Raw genomic sequence first — 25,175 nt, forward strand, 5'->3', positions numbered from 1 at the left:
TTCACAAAATCGTGGTGTTGGAAGTCTCATTCCTGCACTCGGCATCACTTAAACAGCTACTTGGACAAAAGGTCAGAGTGGGACCCAGGGACTTCAGGTTAGCAAGACTACCCTGCTACATAACATAGAATGTCAATACCCAGCTAGCCTGCACTATCACCCCAGTGATTACCACAACTCCCCTTTTTCTGGCATCACGTACAGGATGTGGACAAATCATTGCTGTGTGTTGATTGTGCAAAAGTCAGAGTCCCAGACCCACGCTGCTCTTACCCCAGTGTCTGCTATTGTTCACCGTATCAGCCACTATACAGCCTGCTTTCATAGTATGTAAGACCGGAAAAAGACATATGTCCATCCAGTTCAGCCTACTAACCCTAACCCTAACTAATCAGTGCCTTTTAACCCCTTCATGACACGGCCTATTTTGCGCTTAAGAACGCAACGATTTTTGGCGGATTTTCTTCTCCATTTTTCAAAAGCCATAACTTTTTTATTTTTCTGTTGATGCGGCTGTATAAGGGGTTGTTTTTTGAGTGGCGAACTGTAGTTTTTATCGGTGCCACTTGTGGGTACATAGACTACATTGTAAAACTTTTATTATTTTTTATGATAGCAGGGAGAGAAAACGCATCAATTCTGCCATAGATTTTTTATTTTTTGCAGCGTTAATCATGCAGCATAAATGACACAATCCATTTTTTTCTGCGAAAATAAAAGCATAAAAGTTTTTTTTTTACATTTTTCTTTTTTAGTCTTTTTTAAATCTTTTTTTACACAACGTGAGTCCCTCTGAGGGACTTGCAGCATAGCACTGATGATCGCTGTGATAAGGCATGGCAGGGCAGGGCTACTACACAAGATCCTTGGCAGGGCTACTACACAAGATCCAATGACTCTCCCAGAGCAAGTCTAGAGCTTACCTCCTCTTAGAAGCTGTTTAAGTTGGTTTGAGAGGACGGTCTCTCATAAACCCATGCTGATACAGAGTTATACAGCCATTTTCCTTGAGGTACTCCAGGATACCGTCTTTCCACGAAAATAAATCATCCCCTGAAAATAAGACCTAGTAGAGGTTTTGCTGAAGTGCTAAATATAAGGCCTCACCCAAAAATAAGACCTAGCTATGTCTCTGCTGTGATGAACCCCCCCACCCCTGGTGGCAAGAAGCTGCAATACTGTCTCCTGCTGTACAAGTGGTCCAGAAACTACTGTGGGTGATCGTTACAGTCTCCAGCCAGTGTGTGGGAGCCGGATACTTTGCAGCCCTTATTCTCTTCGGCCTTGTGTGTGTCAGGCAACCAGTGTGTCACTTTAATTCTTTAGGGCTAATTGTTACAGTCTCCAGACAGTGTGTACATGGAAATAATGATAGTAACAAGAAATTCTTGATAGGATTCACAGTTTGTCTGGTTATGCTGGTTTGTGAGGGCAACTACTGTACAGTATATAATAAACGTGCGCTTTTTTTGTTCAACAATAACTGTGAATTCTTCTTTATGGAAAAATTAAAAAAAAACCTGAAAATAAGACCTAGCGCATCTTTGGGAGCAAAAATTAATATAAGACACTCTTCTTATGAAGGAAACAGGGTAGCATCTCTTAGAAACCCTTCAAACATTTTACCCCCAAGAGAAGCAAAACTTACCAGCTTGTAGTTTGCAGGTTTGCTTTTTGACCCCTTTTTGAATATTAGCACCCCATTGGCCATGCGCAAGTGGAACAGACCCCATTACTATAGAGTCCTTAATTATAAGAAACAAGGATCTGTCTATCATATTACTTAACTACCTTAAAACCCGGAGGTGTATGCCATCGGGACCTGGTGATTTGTCTATTTAATTTTTTTTTTTCTAAGACAACTGCACTTCTTCCTGGGTAAGGCTGCCTGTCCTCGAGCGTTGCGGTATACCGCAGCGGAGATCCTGGGAGCAGGAGCCAGCAGACGGATCTCCGCTCTCAGCCTATCTGACATATAGGCTGACCGCAGAGAATCGCGGCAAATCGCAGCATGCTGCGATTTGCCAGCCGTGAGCGGAGAATCGCAATGATTCTCCACTCGTGGACAGGGGGGCTGCGCTCTCCATAGAAACGCTATGGAGAGCGTTCACTGCATTCCCCGCGATGGGTGGACATCCACTAGCGGGTTTTTTTTTTTTGCGCTGCGAGAGCCAATTAAAAAACTCGCCTTGCAACGCAAAAAAACGCTGCGATATCACAAAAGCCTGCAATGGGGCCGGCGGCAGCAGCAGCCCCAGCCTCATCGAAAGCATAGGGAGCATATCGCGGACTTCTGCCACAGCTGTGACATCAATGAATAGCTAAGCGCTGCCTGTAATTGGCTGAGCCCTCAGCCAATCAGCACAGCCCTTTCTGGAGATGGGGATTTTTAAATACCCACCTGCTGAAAGTGCTGGACAGCAGTGCAGGGGAGCCAGCGGGAGGACGAGCCTGAGCGGCAGAGAGGTGAGTAAAGAATTTTTTGTTTTCTTCACCAGCTAGGGATGATTTTCAGGGAAGGGCTTATATTTCAAGCCCTTCCACGAAAATCATACTGTGGGGGTTGCCTAAAAACTACTGTTATCAACAGGGCCGGCAGCAGCAGCGCCAACCCCATTGCAAAGAATGGGATAGCATCCTGGACTTCTGCCACAGCTGTCACAGAAGTCTGTGATATACTCCCTATGTTTTCAACGGAGCTAGCGCTGCTGCCGCTGGCCCCATTGAAGACACTGAGCGATATCGCAGATTTCTTCTCTGTGATGCGAAGCTCTGCTAAAACATCGCAAATGAGTACAAAACTATTGAAAATCATTGGTTTCATAATCATCGCTGTCGCATTGCAGGGAAAAAAATATATATATATTTGTTTTCTCTTCATCAACCTCTACAATTTCTCCTACATTATTTGTTAAAGGGACAGCACTTTGCTGTTTTTTTTATCTGATTTTTACATCATTTCTTTTTTTCCTTATACGTTTTTAGTGCTTCTTTGCTGCCTTCTTGTTTTAGTAGCTTAGATGCTTTATTTTTTGCTGTTTATTGACCCGTTCACATCTTTATTAAGCCACATCGGTTTTATTGATATTTTGTATCTTCCTTTAATATTGTTTTGGTATTTTACAGTATGTGCCTTAGGCCGCCTGCAGACGAGCGGGTCGGATCCGGCGGCGAGGATTCTCGCCGCGGGACCCAACCTGAGCGCCTGCAGGGACGAGCGCGTACTCACCCGCGCCCGGCGACCCCAGCTCTTTCATGTGCCGGCTGCTGGGCAGCCGGCGCATGCGCAGACCGCAGCCGGGTGAGTGACGTTTCTGTGCGGCGCTCTGTGAGCCTCGCACAGAAATAGGACATGCCGCCGTTTGTTTGCCACACGAGATTTCGCGCGACCAAACTGCGGATGTCTGCATAGGATTGTGTTTGTTAACGCAATCCTATGCAGACTTTGAGCGGCGGAAATCCCGCGGGAAATCCCGCCGCGGGATTTCTGCCCGTGTGCAGGCGGCCTAAAAGAGGGGAGAGCACCCGGGATGTGAAGGAAGAAGAAATGGAGTTAGCTCCATTTTAGGGTAGTGTGAGATAGCGGTAGAAAACAGGACATTGGTAACCAGCTCTAAGTCTCTCCTGCTCCTATAGGGCAGATATCTCAGTGACTGGACCCAAGAAGAGAAGAGTCATGGCAGATAGATGAACTATAAAGGGCGAGTTCTGCTGCTTCCTTTCTGCCCTCCTGTGACCCTCCTCAAGAAAAGGACTGAACTGTCTCTGCCGGTGAGATGAACCAGTTTGCGGAGTCTGTTCACACCAAGCACATTGTTCCCCACCAGTTGTTCTCTCATTTATAGAGTATTGTCCTGGTAGATTTAACCAGCCTTGTAGACATTGATAAAAGAAAACGGATTTCTCATAAACAAGCTGAAGTCTAAAGTCTAAGATGTGGAACTACTCAAGTTCCTTCACCCTGCTGCAGAGAAAGGGGTTCGGGCAAGGGGCCGAGGAATAATACCACTTCCATCCAGGGACTCCAACCAGCCCCACCCCCCTGCACATTCCAGCATCCTAGGTTGGCCCATCACCACGGGTCAAGTGGAACCGGTTCCTGAACTCCACCATAACAACTACATTAGACAAATTTAATAAAAGCTTTAATATATTCTGTTTTATGCCATGATTTGCCAAGAATTGTTTACTATGAATCAAACAATCAATGTACCACGTATGATTTCAAAAACAGCTCATTTTTTAAAATGCTAAATTTCTCTAAATTTGACTTGTTGACCCCAAACATAAGATACTTATACCCCAACCTGCACAATTTAATCTTAAGGTGCCCATGATGTTTGGGGTGTTTTTTTTTTGGACACCTTCCAAATGATTCAGTCTGGAATGTTCTGGAGAAAGTCAATTATACAACCAATTCTCCTTGTGCTCCATTCATTTCGATGGGGCTTATGGAAATACCCGAGAGGATGCCTCTTGGGTCTCTTGGCAGTCCCATTGAAATTGAATGGAGCACTGGTGCACTTGTGCGATCAGCGCTTTATTCAGTCTCCCTCTCACTAGGGGGTGAAGTAACCGTGCAGTGAGGATTATTGGGGACATGGGACCCCCTTTCTTGAGATCAGCGAAGCTCTTAGCGGGTAGGGAATAACTTGAAATCTAGCAAAACCCCTTTAAATGTGGTGTCCTGTAGATTGACGGGGACCTGCTGATCAGCTCTTCGCTCGGCCGCTGTTCTCATGCACTGAGCTGACCTCTGCAGGAAGCACACAGCTCTGTTCCCACTGCATTCATTTCAATGGGAACTTTGCCTGTAATACCAAGCCTGGGCACTACAGTGGGAACGGGGTTGTCTGCTTCCTGCAGTATTCAGCTCAGTGGACAAGCACACTCAATAGAGTCTCCTTGGGATAGGCCATCAACAGTTTACAATTGGATGATCCCTTTAAATAGGCATTTCCATCCTGGACTGTTACAGCAAAGCCACAGGATATGCCATGAAAGTATGATAGATACAAGTCCCATCTCTGGGCCCAAATCTATTTTGAAATCCTAGCCAAATTATCCCTCAGTCCCGCCATCTGCAGTGAATGGGGGTGGTTAAGTATTATGAAAAGCGCCGAACAAGTTGTTTTATGCCAATTCTACAAGTCCAATATAAGTGAAAGCGAGTTACGGAAAGCGTGCAGCGCAGCTCGCTTGGCTGTTTCTTTACTCTCAGGCAACCTGGGCAGGGCATACAGAGAAATATTCTTATCGCAGCCATGATGGGCTGATATGTTCTGAAAATGACGGGCATTGTGTAAGATTAGTGGTACAGCGTTAGTGCAGTAGTCATCTTCTGGTGCATTATGGGTAAGAGAGTGGTGGTTACATGGTGCACTACTGCAGTTTCTTCTAGTTTTGGCTAGATTTATTTCATCTTCTTGCAGCAGTTCTCACTTTTGTCGCATGTAGAAATCCGCTCATAGCCACTGGAACAAGGATTAGATTGACACGTTCCCAAATTGAAAAGACAATTAAGGGAGTCCTCTGGGAAATCCCCTGTGCAATAAAGACAAAATCAGGTGACAAAGTGATAAAGGGGGAAGTCTACCCAAATAATCAAGCATTGTGTAAAATAGTAATATCCAGTGGAGCTGTGCCGTCTAGTGCTGGATCACAGCCAGGGGGCACTCATCTGTGCCAACATAAGCAGGAATGCACAGGATGAATCAGAGGAAAACATAGAATTTTTAACCCCTTGGTGATATCTGGCGTACCTATATGGGGGTTGTATGGAGTGGATGCAGGAGCTGAGCCCACTCCATACATGGCAGGTGTTGGCTGTCAAAGACAGCTGACATCCAGTGGTAGCAGTCAGATCTGAGATTGCTCCAACTCCGGCCATTAACCTTTTAGATGCCATAATCTGCAGCATTTAAATTGCGTGACATAAAGACGTGGGGTAGGTCTCTCTCAATCCCTCGAACAACCCAAAAACCGAGCCTTCACAAAAGCCCATTGACAAAAAAATAAAAAAAGGTGCCGTATCAGAAGATGGCGATGGAACATTTATTTTAAAAAAAGTTTTTTTCTTTTTTAAAGTAGTACAGTTAAAAAAAGACTGACCTCGGTATGACTATAATCATACTGACCCACAGAATAAGGGCTCCTTCCCACGGACGGATTTCCTCTGCGTAATTTGCGGCGGAAATCCGCTGCGTTGCCCACAGCTATTAGGTTCTATTCCGCACCGTGAATTCACCCGTTCTCACCCGCGGCATGCTCTATTTGCCGCGGGTGTACGTGCGGACGGCTTCCATTGCAGTCAATCAAAGCCATCCGTTCACGCTATCTTCCGCTGTAGCACCAAGCAGTGTTTCAGCAGCATCAGGGGTTTTTCAAAGAGATGAATGAACTGATGAGTTAAAACTTCACCTTTATTTCGTCCCGCATAAAATAACAGCAACGTTTCGGCTGTACTCCTGACAGCCTTTGTCAAGCCAATGCTTGATTATCTGAAAACCTCTGATCTAAGCAATAGAGCCATCGAATTTGTGAACCAGTTGCTAACGTTGCTATTGGAACGCAATTTTTTCTTATATGATGGTAGATTTTATCGGCAGAAACAAGGAACGGCAATGGGGTCCAACGTGGCCCCTACATATGCCAACATTTATATGAGACATGTGGAGGAACGTCGTCTCTATACCTCCCCCTCCTGGGCCTCGGTCCAGGTGTGGTGGAGGTATATTGACGACGTTTTTTTTCATATGGAAAGGTACAGCAGCCGAATTGAAAGTCTTCCACGATGAGATCAACAGCCTGGTTCCAAAATTAAAATTCACTGTAACCTATTCAACAGATAAGGTACAGTTTTTGGATGTGTTGGTCCAAAAAATTGGACACACCTTCAAAACTGACCTATATGTCAAGGAGACAGATTGGAACAACCTGTTATTGTTTAACAGTCAACATCCTCCAGGGATGGTACAGTCACTTCCCTGGAGCCAATGTTTGAGAGTGAGGCGGATTGTTGAGGAGAAACTCGCGGACGAACGATTAACGAAGCTTTGTGAAAAATTTATTAAGAGAGGCTACCCCAATGTAAAGGTACTACAGTTTAAAAACAGGGCTCTCGATACAACTAGGAACGAATTGCTAAGCAATAAGTTACCTCGAGTACCTTCCACACGTATACCTTTTGTCACTACGTTCGGCCCTCGCAGTGGTGCAGTGAAAAATATTCTGTATAAACATTGGCACGTGGTGTCATATAGTCATCCTGAAATAATTGATTTTCAGCAACCACCACTGATGTCTTTTTGACGAGGCAAGAACCTAAAAGACAAATTGGTACACACGGGCAAAGTGACCCCCACAACTGAGACTCAGGGGAGATTGGCCCCACTGAAAGTGGGGAACTTCCCATGTTATAACTGTACCAGTTGTAATAATATGATCAGAGGGGATAGCTTCCAACATCCGCAGACTGGCAAGACATATAAAATTAAAAGACACTACTCATGCCGCTCCACATTCGTAGTTTATATCATCCAGTGCCCCTGTGGCAAGTACTATGTGGGCGAGACTATTAATGAGATTAAAAGCCGGATCTCAGCACACAAAAGTACCATCAGAACGTGCAAAAAAGACTTGCCTGTTCCGAAACATTTTTTGGAATATGGCCATACCATCAGCCAACTTAGATATAGGGCTATCGACTCAGTTGAGCCCAATTTAAGGGGTGGGGATCGTGAGAGACGTCTTAAGTCTCTCGAAGCCAAGTGGATTTTCGAATTAGGCACAGTTCATCCTAAAGGCCTAAATATCGACTATAATCCACTTCTATATAGATGAGCATAAAAAATACATATTAAGTTCTCTGAGGATACTGTAAGACATCTTACGTGTTGATACCTATCAAGTCAAGTTATCTAACTGTAAATTTATGTTTTTAAGGTTTTTGTGCCTGAAATGACCGGGCAGCTGCATCCTTCAAATTGGTCCTCCCATTCATGACCAGAAATCCCTATATTGAGTCTGGATGGTCTATGACGATGAGACAAAGACAATTACTCAAGCAAAAGATATACGTATTTTGGTTATTTGACCTCGCTTATGGTTTTGATATTTTTTTCAAAATTTTTTTCCAACATATTGTCTTTGTCCTTCCCACGTTGTCACACTTTTTTACTTTTTCTTCCCTCCCCCTTTTTCATTATTCAATTCCCCACCCTCTTTCTTTTATATTATGTGCTTCAATTTTCAATTACTATGGATTAATGGTCAAGTAATAAATTTATTTGATTATTCACGTACAGCGAGTTTTCATCATTATAAGTTTGACTGTCTCTACTGAGGGGCTATGCTTTGCATGGAGTAATAATAATGTAAATAATTTACAACAGAAGTGCTGGTAACATAGATATACTTTCTCCATCAGTGTTATCCATATAGCTACATATGCTTATATTTATTGAAACACACAATTAGATCAGGCATATTAGACTCTACAGACGATATCATAATTTATTAGTAGTTGCATCCTGCATTTAGGATATCACTCTAAACGTTTTTGGCATCTGAAGAGTGAGATGGGGCATACGATGCAGCTGTATGGGCGGGACCATGTGACGTCATCACGCTGGTCACATGGGGCCCCAGACGCCGGCATACGGCCGTACCACTAGACGTCGGGACGTTGAGAATGGGAAGCGTCAGAGAACCCCTGGCGACGAGTGATAGTTGCCAGGGGGAGGGACTGACTGTGGAGATGACGGCACCGACGGCGCTGCCCGGTGACATCGCGCGAGCGACGCGACGGTGCGGCTGTAACATCTGACGTCAGGACGCTGAGAGTGGGAAGCGTCGGAGAGCCCCTGGCAACAAGTGACAGTTGCTAGGGGGCGGGACAGATAGAGCAGAAGATTAGGACTACGACGCTGCGCGGTGACGTTGCGCTAGTGACGTGCTAGTATAGACGACATCACGCTTATGGTGAGGGCCAGTGGTGATTACCGGACGGCGGTTTGACGCTGTATAGGGGAGGTGCCATGCAGGAGCGCACGATGATGACACAGACACCGATCTGGGTCCTCCACATTAAACTGAAGAGTGGATTCAGCTGCTCGGTCCATGAAGGCTTCAATCAGCTCACAGGTAACAAACTGTTAAGCTTGTTCACAATGTTTTAGACATTTTAATTGGGTGTTGATATTGGTGATGGGATATTTAATGGCTGCAGGGGTATCCATTTTTTATGCATTGGCTTGACAAAGGCTGTCAGGAGTACAGCCGAAACGTTGCTGTTATTTTATGCGGGACGAAATAAAGGTGAAGTTTTAACTCATCAGTTCATTCATCTCTTTGAAAACCCCCCGATGCTGCTGAAACACTGCTTGGTGCTACAGCGGAAGATAGCGTGAAACCGCTTCCCCACCCACTGCGTCATATGACACGGCCGGCCGCGTCATGTGATGCAGTGGGCGTGTCATGTGACGTGGCCAGCGTGTCACATGACGCGGCGGAGGTGGGCGAGGAAGCGTCATGCGGGAGCGAGGACGCTGGATCCGCAGGTAAGTTTGGGGTCTCCTGGGGGTCGCCGTGACAGGCTCCGCCGTGGAATTCCGCGGTGGAGCCCGTCATGGCCGTGTGCAGCCGGCCTAAAGCCGACACATCGTATTAACCACGCCATATACAGTGGCTAGAAGAAGTCTACGCACCCCTATTAATAGGCCAGGTTTTGTCGTGTTAAAAAATCCAGCAAAAGATGAATCATTTCAAATTTACTTCTACCCTCAATGTGACCCGTTATCTGTACAATGCCATGGAAAACAAATAAGGGAGATGGAATAAATCCTCCACAGTGCCACCTACTGAAAGGCAGCATTCCTTCGAGTCAAAGTGGGACTTTTTATACAAGTCTTGCTACAATGACTGGGAATCAAAAGCAAAGCCAGACCCCATGTACATACAGCTGTTTCCGGGTTATTGCCCATCATCAGTGTACAGGAGAAAAGAGCGTTTCTGACCCATGGAAAACAAAGTGACATCTTTTAGGCCTCATGTCCACAGGGAAAATAAGAATTAAAATCCGCAGCGGATCACCGGCATGCGGATCCGCACCCCATAGGGATGCATTGACCACCCGCGGGTAGATAAATATCCGCAGATGGTCAATAAAAGTGAATAAAAAATAAATATGGAGCATGAAAAAAAAATGGACATCCTCCATTTAGGTGCGGGTCTCCCGCAGGCTTCTATTGAAGCCTATGGAAGCCGTCTGGATCCGCAGGAGACCTAAAATAAGAATAAACTTACCCGCAGCGGACCGTGCAGATCTTCCCTTCTTCGTGGCCGGATCTTCTTTCTTCAGCCCGGCGGATGTGCGCGGCGCATGCACGCGACACGCAGGCGGCGTGCCGAGCACATCCGCCGGCCGAGGAAAGAGTATCCGGTCGCGAAGAAGAGAAGATCTGCACGGTCCGCTGCGGGTAAGTTTATTCTTATTTGCAGCGCTCATGTCCGCAGGGCAGGAGGGACCCGCTACGGATTCTCCATGGAGAATCTGTAGCGGGCCTGATTTTCCCCGTGGACATGAGGCCTTAGGGTTCACAAATATAAAATAAAACTAAAATAATGTGGTTCCATAAGTGTGAGCGCCCTCATATTTGGGGATGTGGTTGTTTTCAGAATTAGCCAATCACATTTAAATACTCCGCTGCCATTATTTACTGGGATTGTAGGGCAGCAAATTGCCTGAAGAAGCTGCCTTGGACTGGGGGGCGTGGGGATAGATTGGAGAGGTTTAGGGCTAAAGTAGGAGGAAGAAGCGGGGGATAGAAAGGGAAAGAAGAGACAGCGTTGGAAGTTCGGAGTATTAGGAGAAGATACCTACTTGCCCAAGGGAAGGGGTTCAAAGAAGTAAGGCGAAATTGGGAGGAGAAAGTGAGATGTTCTTTCGGAAGTCGTCACAGCTAAGGTGTAGGCAGAAGGTTTGCTTTCCATGCCAGCATTTGCATTGAAGAAGGGTGGTTTACATGCCCGAGTTTAGCAGGGCTTTACAGCTTTCGTAATTAAGGAAATAGGTGTTTTTATTTAGGTCAAGCATGAGAAATGTAAAAGTTAAGAGTTTGATAAATTTTGCATAAAGTTAATTAAAGCTGTACCCCACAAAAAAGCCACTAAAAGATAAACGTGTGTGGAGATTCTTCACTGTGGTAGTGAGAGGGAGCAAAGTCCCTCCTATCTCTGATTTTCCCCATATAAACTTCAGCTCTTCGGGGAGGATTTTCTTGACATTTTCTTAGTTGGTTCGTAAAGATCTTACTGCAGATCAAAGGGATCTGCTTGCTGGAAGGTGTCAGTCAAGAGAAGGGAGCCAAAACATCTCCAAGACATTAGATGCACCATGGAACACTGTGAAGACGCAGTGGGGATTACATTTAGCACAACAGTGACATTACCAAGAACTGAAAGATCCTCAAAAATTAATGAAATGACCAGAAGAAAATTGGAGGCAGCGAAGAGGCCGACAGCAACACTACAGGAGCTTCGGTAGTTTCTGGCAAGTACTGGTTGTGTAGTGCATGTGACAACAATCTCCTGTATTCTTTATATCCGTGATGGCGAACCTATGATACGCGTGTCAGCACTGTCATAGTCGCTGACACGCGGCCGCTCACCCCGTTAATGAATACCAGCAGGGGCCATGGCTCCCTTGCTGGTACTCACTAACCAACACTACCAGCAGCACTGATCCCGGCGCACACTGTTATGTCAGTGTGCAGCCGGGATCCTCCTCCCCCATCCCCAGACATCTCCTACCTGTTGGTTCAGCGAGAGCGTGCGGGGGAGGAGGCGTCCTGCAGCATACGGACGTCACAGTGTGCGCCGGAGATCATCGCTGCTGGCGGCGTGCCGGGCACAGGAGGAGCGGAGCTTCCACAAGGTAAGTACGCGGGTCTCGTGGGGGGCAGTCACTGCTGGGGGCTTATCATTACTGAGATAAGTGAGGGGGAGGCAGCAAGAGGCGAGGGCCTGTGCTATGGGTGTTTTGGATTTTTTAAATACAGTTATACATTACAATTATACATATTTGTTATTTAAACTATAAATATCGTGAATTTATTTTTCTCAAAGTGACACACCACCCGAGTTATGCTCCGTTTTTGGCGAATTTTGACACACAGAGCTTAAAAGGTTGCCCATCATTGCTTTATATGTTTGGGCTGTGGGCTCGGCGGGCAAAATAGAGGCCTTTTCTAACAGAAGAACACTCAAACCCAGCGATGTTTTGCCAAAACTTACATAACGTCTGTGGGAGAACGTGTTATGTCTGATGAGGCCAAGGGGGAACTTTTTGGCCATAAATCCAAAAGGTAAATTTGGTGTAAAGCCAACACTGTGCATCACCGGAAGAGCCGCAGTGGAGATGGTGGAGGTAGTAGGTTTGGGGCTGTTTTTCTGCTCCTGGAACTGGGGCTTTAGTCAAGGTGGAGGGAATTATGAACACATCCAAATAGGAGTCCATTTTGGCACAAAACCTTCAGGACTCTTCTAAAAAGCTGAAGATGAAGAGGAATTTCACCCTTTTAGCCCAACAACAGCCCAAAGCATCCCTCCAGATCACCAAAAGACTGGCTTCACCAGAAAATCACAGTTTTAGGATGGCCCAGCCAGAGCCCAGAACTGAATCACATTGAAGATCTGTGGGTGACCTGCAGAGGGTGCTACACGAGATGCCATCGCAATCTGACAGATTTGGAGCGCTTTTGCAAGGAAGAGAGGGCAAAGATTGCCAAGTCAAGATGTACCACGCTGATTAGCTTTATGACAGATATCAGTGTTGTTGGGTAGGTGTCTTAGGATACATCAATAAAGTATTAGCTTTAGGGTGCATTCACATGAACGTGTATCGGCTCGGTTTTCACGCCGAGCTGATATACGTCGTCCTTGTGTGCAGGGGGGCGGGGAGGCTGGAAGAGACAGGAGCAGGAACTGAGCTCCCGCCCCCTCTCTGCCTCCTCTCCACCCCTCTGCACTATTTGCAATGAAAGGAGGCGGGGCTAAGTTCTGAGAATTAGCCCCACCCCCACCCCGCCTCTCTCCATTACAAATAGCGCAGAGGGGCAGAGAGGGGGCGGGAGCTCAGTTCCTGCTCCTGGCTCTTCCACCCCCCGCCCCCTGCACATGAGGACGACGTATATCGGCTCGGTGTGAAAACCGAGCCGTTATACGTTCGTGTGAATGCACCCTTAGGGTGTGCATATTTATGCAACCATAATATTTTAGTTTTTAATTTACATTTTTCCATCCTAAATGATTTCAGTTTGTTTTCCATGGCATTGTACAGATAACGGCTGACATTGAAGGGGAAATAAACCTGAAATGATTCATCTTTGTCAAATTTTTCAACATGACAAAAATATGGCCTATTAATGGGGGTGTGTAGACTTTTTATAGCTAATGTACAACATAAAAACAAAATTCTACTAAAACGGGTGTAATCACGTGTAAAAAGGAAAAGAAAAATTGTAATTAAGAAAAGGTTTCAACACCGTTTGTGTATGTAGTGACCAGATAATATAACCCAGTGCCCAGGTAAACTGTGTAAGGGCTCCTGCACACTGCCGATCGCAATATCGCTGTTTTTCCGAAATGGAAAGGTCAATAGGACTTTCCAATGTTAAAGACGCATCACACAAAAGACGCAAGTTCGTGCAATTCATCTTTAACATTAGAAAGTCCAATTGACAGTCGCGTTAAAAAGAAAACGCAGCGATATTGCAATCGTAAATGTGAAGGCACCCTTAGGCTGTCTTCACACGGGCACTAAAATCGCGTGAAATTTGAGTGTTTTGAGACGCACAAATATGAACCCCATTCTTTTGAATGAAGTCATACACATTAGCAATCTTTTCCCGCATGGCGATGCGATGCAGGAAACAAATCGCAGCATGGTCTATTTTGCATCTCGCATTGCAGCGCCCATTGAAAGCAAGGAGAGAAGATCCACGATCCTCTGCCATTGCTGTGACAGCCGCGCTGGAGGATCGCTGCATCGCCAAAGTGATGCAAAGCTGTCTTCCCATGAAAGCGCCTCGCATCCATGGGGATTTCACATGGTGGGGAGCGCAATATGGGGGAGGGATTCACGGACCCACATCCCACTCGTCCATCTGAAGTTAGCCTAAGCGTGTTGACATAGCGTATTCCGCACGGACTATGCTGTAGTAATCTCCCATAGTCGGCCATGTTAACGCTCACATGGATTACATGAAATACAGTGCAAGAAAAATTGCATGTCCTATCTTGGCGCGTATTACGTACACATACACACCAAGATAGTACATGGGGATTGGCAGCATGCAACCAGTACGCAATGTTATTGTGTGCCGCCAGCGTATCTCTCACAGGCGGCACGCTGCGATACACGCTCGAATACTGTGTCTATAAACAAAAGGGGAGATTTTATTGCACCTCTTCTGGTGTAATAAAAAAAAAAATTGTAAAATACGGCACAAAAAGTTTGCAACTTTTTGATAGTATGCCACTCTACGCCACTTTCGTGAAAAGAGGGCGTGGCCATTCTGGCCCAACACATTTATATATAATTTCCACCATAAATCTCCACTAGTTGGCATAGATTTTAGTATCGACACACGGAGATGTTAAAGGGATTCTGTCACCAGGATGATGAAGTCTGACTTGGAGCTCCGAGGTATGAAGGCCGGCCATACTGGCTTCTATCCCCACACATCATGCAGACTGACATCTCCCTTCTCTGTTGTATATAAGGAAAGGGCTGTCACTCTGCATACTGCAGGGGGGGGGGGGGGGGAGCCATGCTGCGAGGCAGAATCCCTCTAAGACAAGGTTATGAAACGTCAGTCTTAATAAATCTCCCCACTGTCTATACAGAGGCAGTATGAGTTGTATCATTATGTGCCCATATTTAAAGTGATATACAACAATAAACAGCACAATACAAGGCGCAATCAAAGCAAAGATGGTGTGCTGCAGCCCCTTAGGAAGGTTTTCTGGGACTTTATTATTGCGGGCCTATGTTCAGGATACATCAATAGTTGATCACCGGGTGTCTACTGCTCAGGATCCCAGCTATTGGGCTAATGTGGATGGAGCTGGAAGCTGACAGCTCTGTCACATTGCAGTGGCCAAGGTTGGTAATTGCAGGCACAGAAACCTTTGGATGTAATGCAAAAACCATCCCAGGTCATACTGATAGCTGGCCTGATATCAGACGATTGTCATGGGTCCCTATAGCTCATCAACTATTGTGCTATCCCAAGAATAGGTCAACAACGCTAAAGCCACGGAAAACCCTTGTAATTCAAAGGATAGCCAATGACCCCCACCTATTAGACTGCTATGCCCTAACATTCAAACATGGAATACCCATTTAATATATGATCCATTAGAACAACCCCTGTGGTGGCTATGTTGCCAAATGGGTGCTCATGCACCGCAACTCAATTTGGCCCCATCTTTATTCCCTATGGACATTGTGTACCTGTGCCAGGTTTAACCTTTCCACCAATGCCCCAAAAGCAGCAAATAAGGGGCACAATGGCCGCGCTCTCTTATAATGTAAGGGAAATGGGAAGCAGAAGAAAACCAGGATGAGGAATCACAGAAAAGGAGGTGAGGAGTCTGATTATTATGAAGCCCCTTCCCCTCTCTGTACCGCCTTGAAAATTTAAATAGGCTCTGCATTCATTTTACAATGTTCACGATTCCCCAAAATGCAGTAATTAATTAATACATACTGCCTGTTAGACTCTGTACCAGCACCTGGTTTCCTGAAAAATGAGAAAAAAAAGTGCGTCATGAACAAAAAAGTAATCTTTTGTTTGGGAAAAGGGTAAAGAAATGGTACTTACCTGGCGATCAAGGGCAGCAGCACCGAGGTTCTTCTGGCCTCTTTTGACAGAGGAAGTCAGGTGATGCTAGCTGCCAATCAGAGGTCGTAGCATTACTATTCCTGGCATTATGGCGCCCAAGATGTGAGCAGAACAAGTGCAGGGTGGGGTGGTGATGCTGCGGCTTCCGATTGGCAGGCAGAGGTCACCTGACTTACTTAGTCAACAGACTGGGAAGCTCGCAGGGGGTTCAATGCTAGATCGCTGGGGCCGAGGTCGGGTAAATATAGTTTTATTTTACCTTATTTAATTTGGATCTGATGTTAAATAGTCAGTTTATAACCGGACAACCCCTTACATATACAGTAACATCCCGATAATACATCAGCCTCGGAATTGTCATTCCAGAATAACGGAGATCCACAAATACACTTAAAAAGAACCTCCCAGTATTATTTTGTGATGAATCTGGGTATTAATATTCTGATTTGAATTGCAGGATGTTGAAACTTTGCGGCATTATTCTGGGGGCTTTTTAAAGGTAAAGTGTCATCAGAAAATAATCTTTTTTATAGATCATATTTTTAAGTTAAACATTTTTATAGAATTTTTAAATTTTCAATACAAAGATCTATATAAAAAAAAAATTCTGCAGTTCTCACACTGATCATTAAGCTTAAAAGGGATTCTCCCACTTACTAGCCATTTTAAGACATCTCCGTATATTGCACAGTGGCCTGGGTTGGTACTGCAGGCTGAGCCCCATTCACTTCAATAGCATTCCATCTACAGTACCACTGTGAAATGTACAGAGCTGTCTGAAAACAGCTGGAAGTGAGAGAACCACTTTAAGGGAGGATTCAGACGACCGTATATCGGCTCGGTTTTCACGCTGAGCCGATATACGGTTTCCTTGTCTGCACGGGATGGGGGGGATTGAAGAGCCAGGAGCAGGAACTGAGCTCCCGACCCTATTTGCAATGGGAGGGATGGGACAGGGCGGAGCTAAGCAAATAGTGGAGAGGGGGCGGGAGCTCAGTTCCTGCTCCTGGCTCTTCCATCCTCCCCCCCCCCCCTGCAGACAAGGACACCGTATATCGGCTCAGCGTGAAAACCGAGCTGAGATACGGTCGTTTAAATAAGCCCTAAGGGTGCTTCCACACATACATGATTAATCTACAACACAAAGCTGAATATTCTGCCATGTAAAAAAATCTGCATCAAAAGTCACTTGTCTAACAATGTGGATTTTGCAAATAGCTTCATTCCTCTGCAAAACTATGTCAAAGTCTGCAAACTTAAAGGGGTTGTCCCGTGCCGAAACGGGTTTTTTTTTTTTTTCAACCCCCCCCCCCGGTCGGCGCGAGACAACCCCGATGCAGGGAGGTAAAGAAAGCTTACCGGAGCGCTTACCTTAATCCCCGCGCTCCGGTGACTTCAATACTTACCGCTGAAGATGGCCGCCGGGATCCTCTGTCTCCGTGGACCGCAGCTCTTCTGTGCGGTCCATTGCCGATTCCAGCCTCCTGATTGGCTGGAATCGGCACGTGACGGGGCGGAGCTACACGGAGCCTGCATTCTGCACGAGCGGCTCCATAGAAGACTGCAGAAGACCCGGACTGCGCAAGCGCGGCTAATTTGGCCATCGGAGGGCGAAAATTAGTCGGCACCATGGAGACGAGGACGCCAGCAACGGAGCAGGTAAGTATAAAACTTTTTATAACTTCTGTATGGCTCATAATTAATGCACAATGTACATTACAAAGTGCATTAATATGGCCATACAGAAGTGTATAGACCCACTTGCTGCCGCGGGACAACCCCTTTAATTTGTTGCCCACAGCCCTAATTTTTTTCTTATCATACCAGCCCTGAATGACTGTTGTGCCCAATTATTGGTTGCAGCCATCACATATTGACCCATCACAGCTCCCTGCTGATATTTGGGGTTGTTACTTAAGAAAGAAGGGTCGTTTTACATACATTCCCCTATAGCCCATACGGCATTGTACAGGCCAGATGAGGGTTTGCCGACATCAATAGTGAAAACCGAAACAGTTTTCCAAAATTTACTTGGTCAAATATATGTTAAGGTATCTCTCTATAAGATCCAGAGGAAGACAAAATCCCTTCTCGAATGTGGGTAATGATGGATAAAGTTCCTCATCTAAGAACCCGGGATGTATTGATAAGATAGGGAACACTATGCGGGGGCAGACGTTTTGGCAGATATCTATGCCCTCACCGAGTCTGCACTGTGCCAATACCGACTGGTAATGGAGAATTCCGGCCTCTGACAGGCAAACATCTCCTGCACCAATCTCTAACAACTAGAGATGAGCGAGTATACTCGCTAAAGGCAATTGCTCGAGCGAGCATTGCCTTTAGCGAGTATCTCCCCGCTCGAGACAGAAGGTTCGGGTGCCGGCGCGGGGGAGCGGTGAGTAGCGGCAGTCAGCAGGAGGGGGGGGGGGGGAGGGAGAGAGAGATCTCCCCTCCGTTCCGCTCTCCCCCACAGCTCCCTACCCGCCGCCGGGTAGGTAAATAGACATGCTGCTTCTTTAGAAACCACGGCTGCGGCAGCCGCAGCCGCGGTTTCTGCCGGACTTACCGCAGCAGATTAGCCGTCCCGTGTGGACAAGATTTTTGAGAAATCTCGTCCACATGGCTGGCTAATCCCGAGATTAGCGGCCGCAGGCGGTTTTGCCGCGGGCGGATCTGCTGCGGCAAAACCGTGGCAAATCCGCCCTGTGTGAACCCAGCCTCAGCTACCAAAATTATTTTTGCTGCGTTTTTTTCCCGTGACATATTGGACTATTTTTTTAATATCTTTTTCACTGACTTTTTTTTCCCGTTTTATAGTTTTATTGGGGGTAAAATGCTAAAAAAAAATGTTTTTTTAACATTTACAGTTTTTTAAAAAATAATTTTTATATTTACACTAAAATAAAGTACTGTAATGGGTTCCTCTATTTGTTTCGGACATTTTGATATATAGTATGTATGGTTTTGGTTTACAGGGCGCATACGACGACGGTTTTTGTTGGCATCTGCTTTGTGTTATTCTCTTTCTTATCTATGTATTGTTGTTTTATTCTGTTGTTTTGTTTTACTTATGTATGTAATTGTGTATTTTACTATCTATGTCCCCCATGACGTCATGTAAGACCTCTGGGGGACATTCACATTTTTTTTTTTTTTTTACTTTGACATTTTCCCACTGTAGCTGGGGCGTCCATAGGAGCCCTAGTTACAGGGGAAAGCAACCCCTGTGGTGGCATTAGTCACTGGCAGAGCTGCCAGGGTCTAGTCTGACCCTCCAGCTCTGCAGTCGCAGGGAATCCCAGGAGGTCACATGACCCCCCGAGGCTCCTGTAGTGAAAGTACTTCTTACTTTCACTTTCCCCATACAGTGCTCATTGAGCACTGTATATCAGGGAAGCAGAAGGCAGGAAGGGTTAAAAACTCCTCCTGCCTTCTGCTCCAGGTGATCAGCTGTCACTAACAGCTGATAACCCGTTCCTGCCTCTGACTGATTGCAGAGGAAGGAGACTTGGAGCACCGCCGTATTTTTATTATCGGCGGTACTCTAAGCCCAGGACCAGCCGCCGTATATATACAGTGGCTGGTCCTAAATGGGTTTTAAACCAGTCTTTAGGCTTGTGCAGTGAGCTGAGCTGAGCTTTGTAGAATAATGGCTGCAGCCTGAATATGGATCTCTGATACCGGCCATACTTGTGTGCAAGGGCAAATGAGGTTAAACAAAACCCTCCCTCCCTCCCCAATTTTAGTCTCTTTTACCTGGGTACAAGAGTAAGAAGGTGCAGAGAAGCCACAGAGCGTGCATGGTGAGGAGTACAAGGAGATGAGAAGATGTCAGCGCTGGCTTCAGTAATGTCAATGAGTAGGAGGCTGTGGAGTATTTAACTCTGTCTGGGGTGGGTGGTACCTGCGAGGTGGTGTGGGTGATACCTGCGAGGTGGTGTGAGCGATACCTGCGAGGTGGTGTGAGCGATACCTGCGAGGTGGTGTGAGCGATACCTGCGAGGTGGTGTGAGCGATACCTGCGAGGTGGTGTGAGTGATACCTGCGAGGTGGTGTGAGTGATACCTGTGAGGAGGGGTGGCTGATACCTGCGAGGCAGGGTGCGCCTTACAGGGATTGACTGGATATAAATTACTCAAATAATTAAATTATACAATTATATTTTAGAAAACAATTCCTCCATTGGATTGCAGCCCGGAAAGAAATGAACGTGGATCATTGTTGACATTAATAGTCTGCAGCTTCTTAACCCTTTCTAGGACCTGGATAAAGGTCGCTGAAGTTTCAGCTGCAGACCACCATGGCTTATGAATGTGGTGGTGAACAGCAGTGTGACAGCTGTGCTGGCCGATGACCGATTCAAATGGAGAACACGGAAGCGCCAGTGCGTGTTTTGGTTTGCGCAAGCGGCAGCCGCTTATAATTGTACGTCCCAGATTTATCGATCTATCTCCTTAGAGACTGACCTATTTTGTGCTTTAAAAAGGTTCTATCATTAACCCCTTAATGACGCGGCCCTTTTTTTCCCATTTTCGTTTTTTCCTCTACCCATTTAAAACATTGTAACTCCTTTATTTATCCATCGACGTCGCTGTATGAGGGCTTGTTTTTTTGGGAAAAAATTGTTAGTGGAATAAAATGAAAAAAAAAACCTGACATTCCGCCATCTTTCAGTGCCACGTGTTTCTACGGCGCACAAACTGTGACAAAAATGACAGGATAAGGGGGGCGTGGCTTACCCATGCAGGAGTAAGGCACGTTTTTGCTCAGCTCCCGGATCCCCAACAGCACTGACCTGTGCAAACACCGTTTCACCGGCGGAAAAGCGGTCCCCAAGCAGGCGATGGGGAAGAAGAGACCCTCAAGCAAGCGAGGGGCGGCAGGAGAGGACGAGCCGCCGACTATACAGAGATTCTTCGGGGCGCGCGGTCCGGCGGCCCCCTCCCCCTCTGACAAGATGGCGCCGAGCAGAGCGCGCTCTCTCTCCACTCCCCGCAGCAGCGGCAGCACGGGGCCCCGAGAGCGGACGTCTCCCGGCTCTCTCACCACTTCCCACAGCAGCGGCAGCACGGGGCCCCGAGAGCGGACGTCTCCCGGCTCTCTCCCCACTTCCCATAGCAGCGGCAGCACGGGGCCCCGAGAGCGGACGTCTCCCGGCTCTCTCACCACTTCCCACAGCAGCGGCAGCACGGGGCCCCGAGAGCGGACGTCTCCCGGCTCTCTCCCCACTTCCCATAGCAGCGGCAGCACGGGGCCCCGAGAGCGGACGTCTCCCGGCTCTCTCTCCACTCCCCGCAGCAGCGGCAGCACGGGACCCCGAGAGCGGACGTCTCCCGGTGCGGAAGGACCAGGAGGACCCGAGGAAACAGATAAGTGCCAACACGCACAAAGGGGACACTCACTAAGGGCAAACAGCCCAGGCCCTCCCCCCAGCCCTCACAGCTCTCCCAGTCCACATGCTCCCCACAAAAGGGATAAACAAGCAGAGGGACATGAGATCCCTGTAAGCAGCAGGAGACAGCATACATCCCCACAGTCACCTCAGAGAGATACTGGCACAGTGCCAGAGAAAAATGCCCCAGGCACACGTCCAAAAGCACCAAGCAGCAAATCCCAGCAGTCTGAGGGGAGTAGTAGTCCAGGGCTCCAGGGAAGTCAAAGAGGTCATGCAAAAGCCCCAGCAGCACGCCCAGCCAGTCCGCCATTTTACAGCGACTCCTCGTCAGACGAAGAGTGGGATTGGAAGGCACACCTAAGAGCCCTCCCGACAAAAAGAGACTTCCAACGCTTGGAAAGCTCACAAAAAGAAGCGATGTCCCTAATACAGCAAGAACTTAAGCATATGGTGAACCGCATTGGCGCCGTGGAGGAGACACAAGAAGAGATATTTGCAACACTTGAGTCCCATAGCCAAATCATAAATGCGCAAGCACAGCAAATGACGGATATGATGTCTCATCTGGATGACCTTGAAAACCGTCATAGACGTAACAACCTTCGCTTGCGGGGACTCTCGGAGGAAATTGCCCCCTCTCAGCTTGAGGACTGGGCCCGAAATTTCTTTAGCTCACTACTACAGCGTCCACCGGACCGGCCAATAGAAATCGATCGCATCCACAGAACCCTAGGCCCCAAGCCGGACGACCCAGAAAGACCGAGAGACATCGTGTGCCGCATACACTTCTTTAAAGACAAAGAAGCCATCTTAAAAAATGCACGCGATAGGAAAGACCCCCTCACCCATAATGGCGTCCCAATAGCGATCTTCCCGGACCTGGCCAGACGCACCCTCCAACTTCGCAGAGCCGTCAAGCCGCTCCTCGACCTTCTCCGGGCCAACAAGATCCTCTACAGATGGGGATACCCCTTTCAACTCTCAGCCTCAAGAAATGGGAAGTCAGCGGTCTTTAGATCCCCTGCAGACCTTCCTAAATTTCTCGGCATCCTGGAACTTCCAATGGTCACGATCATAGACTGGCCCCACACGCCCGCACTCCCCATCACAGCACCCAGAACATCCTGGCAGGAAGCCAGGCCAAGACGCTCGAGGAACAGGAACCACTCCGCGCGCCCACCACCATGAACAATTTTACGGGATTATCCCTCAGCGCAAACAACGCACCGAGCCGACCAACCCCACGAAGGAATGTCACCGTTGACACACGCCAGTTCAATTTTCCTGTCGCACAGGCCTCATACTTACTTACCCGCTTGAGCCACTACACCATTTACACTAATTTACACTACTTAACACACCGAGCTTTCTAACACCTCACTAGCCTGTCTCTCACCCCCCCCCCCACTCTACAAATACCCTCCCCGACAGCTAAGTCGCCACACATTTAGCATTTTGTCACAGGTCACAGAAAAACAGACAACCCCAGCAAACACATGAGCACAGAAGGGGACGCCGGGAGCAGCTCCGGCATCCTTAAATCACATCCCCCAACGGGTGGACGCCACTATGGTGCCGTCCGATTCTGACCATAGGTCCGAAACCCACCTTACAAGATTGGGACACCGTGTCCCAATCGACGGAAACTCTGCTTTCTGTCTCCCACCTTCCCTTCAACCCCGTACCCCCCTGTTCCCTCCCCCTATGTCCCCAATTTTCCCCCCAAAACCTCCTGGTAGCGTCTCGGGTGCCCTGGGAACCCCTCCACCCAACACCAAACAACCACCATGACGGATCTCTCGTTCTGCACTTATAATGCCAGAGGCCTAAACAACCCCTCTAAAAGAGGCCAGATCCTGGCGCATTTCCACAAGAAACACATTCTAATCGCATTTCTCCAGGAAACGCATTTTAAGAATGGCCATATACCTAAATGCACTAATAAATTCTACCCTACATGGCACCATAGCCCCCACCCCGAAAAGAAGAAAGGTGGGGTTTCGATAGCGATCCACAAAAACCTTCCTCACAAAGTACTAGCATCAGAGACCGACCCCGAGGGCAGATTCCTATTTCTTAAACTAGATTTAGGACATCGGGTGGTAACAATGGCTAATATTTACTTTCCCAACACAGGACAAACCACCTTTGGGCTCAGCACTCTGGGGAAGCTGGAACGGTTCGCAGAGGGGTCCGGCATCGTTCTTGGAGGAGACTTCAACGTAGCGATGGAGCCTGGCCTGGATACGTCATCAGGTAAGTCCGGGGTTCCCCTGGTAGCCTTACGTAGACTGCGGAGACGCCTGCTAGACCTCAGACTCGTTGACCTTTGGAGGACGCTTCACCCAAAGGCCAAGGACTTTAGCCACCATTCCACCGCACACAATAGCTACGGGCGACTAGACTACCTGTACATCTCTCATGCCTTCTTGGACCTGTCCCCCAGAAGCTCTATGGGAGACATCCTATGGTCCGACCACGCACCCGTTTACGGAGCCCTACTGGGACAGGCGCACAGGAGGGGTTACAATTCCTGGCGCCTGAATGACAACCTCCTAAGCGATGCCTGTTGCCGAGAGGACATAATTAGAACCATCGAAACATTTGTTGAGACCCACCGAGTCGACACCACCTCCCCTCCCATACAATGGGAAGCGCTCAAATGCGTAATACGGGGAATCTTTATATCCCATGGGGCGAGACTTAAAAGAGACAGATCAGGCAAACTGAAAGATCTCTTCACAAAATTGGATAATACAGAAAGGGCGAACAAAGCTAAAGCCTCCTCCTCACTAAGCGCAGAGATCGCCTCCATTCGTCAGCAGGTATTAGCCATATTGGACCAGGCTCACCTGTGCATGAGGGACAGATTAAGGGGCGGGCTATATGAGTACGGCAATAAATGCAGCAGATGGCTAGCAAGAGCCCTAAACCCACGCGAACAACACTCTTATATATTCGCCCTTGACTCTCCACAAAAGGGGAGGGTCCACGCAACTGAAGACCTATTGGATTGCTTTGGGCAATACTACACAGAACTCTATAACATCACAGAACCCGCGGAGGCCGCCCAAGGCGACCCCCTAGACCACGTAGAATCCTACCTAAGCGAATATGCTCCCAAACAGGTTCTTGGGACAAGAGCAGAGGCCCTGGACCAGGATCTTACGGAGCAGGAGGTGCGGGAAGAGATTCGGAATCTAAAAATAGGAAAGAGCCCCGGCCCAGATGGCTTCACGCCCCGATTTTATAGGACGTTTGGAAGCCAACTGGCGCCAATACTCTGTAAGACCTTTAACGCCATCTCCGACAATTGCCCCTTCCCGCAACAGGCCCTACAGGCCATCATTACAGTCATACCAAAGCAAGGGAGAGACCCCCTATCTTGCGGGAACTATAGACCCATTTCCCTACTGAACGTGGACACTAAAGTCTTCGCAAGAACACTAGCCACCCGCCTAGGACCACTTATCCCCACACTTGTACATAGAGATCAGACTGGTTTTGTCCTGGGCCGAGAGGCAAGAGATAGTACCATCAGAACTCTATCCCTGATAAGCAGGGCACGAAACGCGAAAAGCCCGTTATGCCTCCTATCGTTGGACGCCGAAAAGGCGTTCGACCGGGTCAAATGGAAATTTCTTGAGTCCACACTACAGAAGATAGGTCTAGGGGCGAGACTGAGAAACTGGATAATGGCCCTATACAACAAGCCCACAGCCCAGATAAGAGTAAACGGGAAACTCTCCCACCCGATAAACATCAGAAACGGCACGCGTCAGGGGTGTCCACTTTCCCCAACCCTGTACGTGTTAGTAATGGAGTCCCTTGCCAACGCAATCAGATCGAATCCGGAAATTCAAGGTTAC

The 25,175-nt window shown here is 47.5% G+C and overlaps 1 long non-coding RNA gene across 1 annotated transcript; it reads right to left on the reverse strand.

Annotated features, from left to right (window-relative positions):
* Window positions 1–4,128: 4,128 nt before the first annotated feature.
* Window positions 4,129–19,753, reverse strand: LOC136609303 (uncharacterized). Its single transcript, XR_010790043.1, has 3 exons — window positions 19,668–19,753; window positions 15,774–15,806; window positions 4,129–5,544 (listed from the first exon to the last, which is right to left on the reverse strand). It is a non-coding gene; the product is annotated as an uncharacterized lncRNA (long non-coding RNA).
* Window positions 19,754–25,175: the final 5,422 nt, after the last annotated feature.

The sequence above is a fragment of the Eleutherodactylus coqui genome, chromosome 1 (genome assembly GCF_035609145.1).
Source record: "Eleutherodactylus coqui strain aEleCoq1 chromosome 1, aEleCoq1.hap1, whole genome shotgun sequence".
NCBI classification, from domain to species: Eukaryota; Metazoa; Chordata; class Amphibia; order Anura; family Eleutherodactylidae; genus Eleutherodactylus; species Eleutherodactylus coqui.